The following is a 6,000-nucleotide window of genomic DNA, read 5'->3' on the forward strand; positions in this document are numbered from 1 at the left end:
TTATTGGATGTGACACCAAAAGTCTAGACGGCAAAAGCAAAACTAGACAAACGGGGCTACATCAAACTTAAAAAAGTTTTTGCGTATCGAAACAAAAAGAGTGAAAAGCAATCTATGGAAATGGAGAAAATATGTGGAAATCATATATCTGATTAGGGATTAATACCCAGAATTTATAAGGAACTTCCATTACTCAACAACAATAAAAAACAACCTGATTTTTAAAATGGATAAAAGACTTGAACAGACCATTCTCTGAAGATACACATATAGCCAACAAGCACATGAACAAGATGCTTGACGTCATTGATCATGAGAGAAATGCAAATCAAAACCACAAAGAGGTATTATATATCCCATTAGGATAGTCACTGTCAAAAGAACAGAAAGTGAACAAACTTTGGTGAGGACATGGCCAATATCTTATTAACTGGAACACTTTGCACTAGAAATGTAAAATGGTACAGCTGCTATGGGAAATAGTAGTTTTTCCAAAAAAACTAAATTATAGAATTACCATATGATTTGGCAGTCTTGCTTCCCTGGTGGCTCAGAGGTTAAAGCGCCTGCCTCCAATGCAGGAGACCCAGGTTTGACCCCTGGGTCGGGAAGATCCCCTGGAGAAGGAAATGGTAACCCACTCCAATATTCTTGCCTGGAGAATCCCATGGACAGAGAAGCCTGGTAGGCTACTGTCCATAGGGTCACAAAGAGTCGGACACGACTGAGCGACTTCACTTTCACTTTCACTTTGGCAATCTTACTTCTGTGTGTGTGCAATAGAATTCAAAGTAGAATCTCAGAGAGATATGTGCACACCTATGTTCATTGCAGCATTATTCACAATAACGAAGAAGTGGAAGCAACTGAAATATCCACTTAAAAATTATAAAGATGGCAAATGTAATGTGATACAACTTTTACTACAATAAAAAAAAAATCATAAGATCAAAGTAATGCTCAGCGAGAAAAGAAAGTTTAATGATCAAATGAAGTCACATGCCCATTAAGAGTTGTTTCTTTGTTTGCTACGGTCCTGTGGGACTCATGGACCCAAGCCCTGCTGGCTTTCAGAGCTAGGTGTTTTAGGGACCCATCCCAGGGGATTGTTTAAAAGTTGGCGTACTAGATGTGGGTCCAAACCCTTCACTCCTCAGGCAGAAGCTGGGAGTTGGGGGTTCCTCCCAACTGTATGGCACTAGGCTGAGAGTGAGACTTATGGTGAGAGTGTATCCCAGCCTTTCCTACTCATTTTGAGGTATTATCTACTCAGTGTGCAGAAGTCACTGGGCTAGTTTCTGGATTTTTCTCAGAATTGCTCTGTGTGTGGTTGTACATTCTGTGTGTCCAAGGGAGGAAGGAAGTTCAGGAGCCTTCTGTCACTCTCTTTGTCCCTCTTCATAATAAGGAAAATTTTTAATTATAGAAAAATGCAAGGAAATACTCAAAAATTAATGGGGACTTGCCAAAAGAAATAGGAACCAGCTTGAAAAGGCTCATGCTGGCCAAATTCAAGACAATTTAAGGATCAAAATAATGATAGTAGTGGATTATCATGACTTTTTAATTTTATTGATATATATTTGATGTATAACCTTGTATAAATGTAAGGTGTATGATACATTGATTTTTAATAAGGAATCCACGTGTCTATAAGATACTAGAATAAATAAAGAAAATGGAAGAGATAGAGGAGTTTTTGAATAGGAATTTTACAACTAATAAATGTAGAAGGGATGATAGAAATATAATTTACAATCACCACTATTATAATTGATCCAGGCAAGAATCATCAGTGGATGCCAGAACCACTAGTGAAAAACTGTAGGGAACAAGGTATTTTCAGATCTTCAAAGTATTACCCCATAGATTATTATAGGTAACTTTAAAATAGAGAAATTTGACAAACACTTCTTTACCCAAATGATCAAACTTGATATCATTACTGATGGGACAAATTGACATAATGTACATCATGATGTGAGGTACAGAAGGATACATTAATTATGTGTATTTCCACGCCCCAAGTTAAAAAAAGAAACCTAACTGTGAGGAAACTGTGAAACCCAAAATTGAGGTACATTCTGTCAAACAGTTGGCTTGGAGTCTTAAAAAATGTCAGTGTCATGAAAGAAAAAAAAAAAAGGCTGGAGAACTGTTTTATATTAAAAGGACTAAGTAGGCATGAAAACTAAATGCAGTGTGTGATCCTTGATTACAGTCTGAATTTAATAAGAAACTGTAAAGGATATTATTGGGACAATTAAGGAAATTTAAATAATGGGCTGATTGTTAGATAATGTAATTGCATTTGTGCTAAATTTCTTTAGCATGAATATTATGTTGGGGCTTCCCAGGTGGCACTAGTGGTAAAGAACCCGCCTGCCAGTGCAGGAGATGCAAGAGCTGTGGGTTTGCTCCCTGGGTCAGGAAGATACCCTGGAGAAGGGAATGGCAACCCTCTCCAGTATTCTTGCCTGTAGAATTTCGTGAGTGCTTAGTCACTAAGTCGTGACTCTTTGCAACCCCATGAACTGTGGCCTGCCAAGTTCCTCTGTCCATGGAATTCTCCATGCAAGAATACTGGATTGGGTAGCCTATCCCTTCTCCATGTGATCCTCCCAATCCAAGGATCGAACACAGGTCCCTGCGTTGCAGGTGGATTCTTTCCTGTCTGGGCCACCAGGGAAGCCCTGTGGTAATTGCATGTGAGGATAGCCTCCATCCTAGGAAATACGCTGAACGTTTAGCTGTGAAGGGTCACAATATCTTCAAGTAACTGTTTAATGGTTTGGGGAAAAGCAGATAGATAGATGAAAGAGGGAGGGAGAGACAGAATGCAGTAAAACATCAACAAATGTTATGCCTAGATGAAGGGTATAGGGTGCTTTTTTTTTTTTTTTGGCTGTACCTCGCAGCTTGCAGGCTGTTAGTTCCCTGGCCATGTATTGAACTTGTGATCTTGTAGTGGAAGTGTGGAGTCCTAACCACTGGATCACCAGAGAGTTACCGTATTTACTTATTCTGACAACTTTTCCACAGGGTTGGCATTTTTGAAAATATAAAATTTGGTGAAAAAAATTAGTGAAAAATATAGTAGAGAGAAAAAGATGATTGACAAAGTAGGGTCAAGAGATGGACTCTAGAGCATAAAGGCCAGGATTAACTTGGGACAGAAGAGCCACTCTGAAACTAGAGGCTAGGAGGCAGGAAAAATTAGTGTGTGTGAGAAGAAGTAGGAGTTTGTGCCTACTGATCTCAACTTTCTCCACTATGTGATGTTGAAAACATCACATGTTGATCATGTTGATCTCAACTCTGTGATGTTGAAAACAAGGCCACTTATTGAGGGACGAAGCTTGGGGTAGTGGTGAAGGATTGAAATAGCCATGCGGTAAATGAGAGATGCCAATGACGCATAAATAGCAAAGTAATGTTGAATAGGCAGGCAGAACTGCAGAACCTGGATTAGTAGTGGTGCCAATTGTGTGTTATGTAGTTTCCACAGATGTATTTAACAAAATCCTTCTGGATGGATGGAATGAACTACACTTGAGAGTTTACAGGGCAAGCATGACAGTAGAAAAAAAGAGTTGAGGATGCATGCAAGAGAGGTTGAATGGATATAACACAGGTTCCAGAATTGACAGGGGGCTTCCCTGGGGGCTCAGTGGTAAAGAGTCTGCCTGCCAGTGAGGGAGACATGGGTTCAATCTCTGGTCAGGGAGGATCCCACATGCGGCTGAGCATCTAAGCCAGTGCACCACAACTGTTGAGCCTGTGCTCCAGAGCCCAGGAATCACAGCTACTGAGCCCACATGCTGCAGCTACTTAAGCCTACACATCCTAGAGCCCGTGCTTGGCAACAGGAGAAGCCACTGTAACGAGAGGCCTGAGCATCGCCACCAGAGAAGTAGCCCTCGCTCACTGCAACTAGGGAAGGCCCGTGCACAGCAGCCAAGACCCAGCACAGTCAAAGCTAAATAAATTTTAAAATTATTTTAAAAAAAGAATTAATAGGAAAGTGAAACTGTGAGAAGAGTGTTGATTGGGAAAAGGGGAATCAGCCAAGGGACAGGAGGCTAAAGACGGTTGGTGAACAGATATATTAAAAATTAGGAAATGAGCGGGCTATATAAACAAAAGATTGAGATAGGTAATTAGAATATAAGATAGTAGAAGTGGAACTATTCCAGCAGAGATAAGGACTAATCCTGTATTATGGGTACCAATTGTGATAAAGAATTTGAGACTGACATGGTAAAAGAACTTTGAGCCTAAATTGTTCAGTGGGTTATCCATCTGTGTATTGAACAGAAAGCTAGCATGAATAATACACCTACAGAGCAATCACCTTCAATATTAATTGCCAAATTGGTACTTCATGATGGTGGAGCTCTACACCAAGGTCACAGGTGTGGAGCCCTGTACCAAGGTCACACAATAAAAATCTCTGGAACAGACCAAGCCCCATAGCAACTATTGCCATGATCCTTTGGATCTAAACTAGCCCATTTCCTGATCCCATACTATGTAAAATACCCACCCTATTATCCACCTTATAGCATCCTAACTAATCACCTAATGCCACCATTCCAGTAGGAATTTTCTCTGTCTTGAGGCTATAAAAGTTGGCTGCTAGCCTGCAAGAGGGTTTGGCTCTCCCCATCTAATAAACTTTATTCTCCTCTCACTCTGCCTGGTGTCTGGAAATTCTCTTCCAACCCACACATGGACCACGGCAATAATCAGCAAACTCAACTACTATTAATTGAGCCAAGGGTAGGGCATCATACCCACATACATCTAACATAGAAATTGGTGGTTAAGGAAACAGAGACTGTCTTTGGGGAACTTAGATCTCAAAACATGGAGAGTTGAACAGCTACGGCAAGATTAGAAATCGTACATAAACACAAGCAGGGATACACTTGCCACAAGAGTAGCAAGATGGCAAAGTCCTGGGATAAGAAGTGATCAAGAACTTACTAATGCTGAGGGAGTGACAGCTAGGTCTAAGTATCTCTTCTGGATTATGACCTTAAAAGGCAAGCTCCTTAAAGGTATGCACCCCTAACCCATTCTACCTCCCCATGGACTAGAGGCAGATTTGCTGGCAGGAGCCAGAGCAGCCACTTTGAACTCAGAGATGGAAGCTTTATGCTGAAGATGACAACTATGGACTGCTTACCTCTGAATTGTTCTGTGAGTGAAAATGAACTTTGGTTTAACCTACGGTACTTCAGTTTCTCATTGCTACAGGAGTTTAGACTACTTCTTAATTAATATATTAATATTATACATATTTAAAAATCATTCCTGGTTTACCCTTGCTCAGAAAGCCTGAGTTTATTCTCTCTGAAGATCTTTTTGGTGGTGTTCTTTTTGCATTTGATTGATAATGCTAATATCTTTTTTTTTTTTGCCTGGACTTTGAGTCCATTTGCCTGAAAATGGAGGCCCTTCCCCCAGTGGAGCGGGTATTTCTTGCTTTTGTTTGCTCATATCCATTCCTCCTAACTGTACCTAGACTTTTTTTCTTGGGGTATTAACACTTTCCCAAATTGTGTGCAGTTGTATTAGGATTTATATCAGAAAGCCCAATCTTTTCACCGTAGAGGCTGAAGAGAGAACTGGAGGCTCCTTCTTCCAGATCCTTCTTTTCACCACCCTCACAGATCTGAGAAGGCATTGAGTAGCTGAAGGGGGAAAATAATAGAGTTTAACCTTGTTCTGTACAATATCCAGCACTTTAATAGTTGGATAGGTCCTGGCTTGGCTTTTTGCTCCTAGGCCTAGTTGCAATGGCCTTCTTGTCTATTCTGTGCCTTATACAATATCTTTCCAAACACATTTCTTTTAAAGTTTTAGCTGCTGTTATGGACAACATCCAAAGAACTGTAACAGATACAGGTTACAGGCTCTCCTAAACTGTGCAGATCTATTGGAAATGGAGGACTGACCACATGCAATTGAGACTATTGATGAACACTTATGGGG

General features: G+C 40.4%; 1 non-coding gene across 1 annotated transcript; it reads left to right on the forward strand.

Annotated features, from left to right (window-relative positions):
* Positions 1 to 539: 539 nt before the first annotated feature.
* Positions 540 to 611, forward strand: TRNAW-CCA (transfer RNA tryptophan (anticodon CCA)). The gene has a single exon. It is a non-coding gene; the product is annotated as a tRNA-Trp (tRNA).
* The last annotated feature ends 5,389 nt before the right edge of the window (positions 612 to 6,000 follow it).

The sequence above is a fragment of the Bos taurus genome, chromosome 10 (genome assembly GCF_002263795.3).
Source record: "Bos taurus isolate L1 Dominette 01449 registration number 42190680 breed Hereford chromosome 10, ARS-UCD2.0, whole genome shotgun sequence".
Classification (NCBI taxonomy): domain Eukaryota; kingdom Metazoa; phylum Chordata; class Mammalia; order Artiodactyla; family Bovidae; genus Bos; species Bos taurus.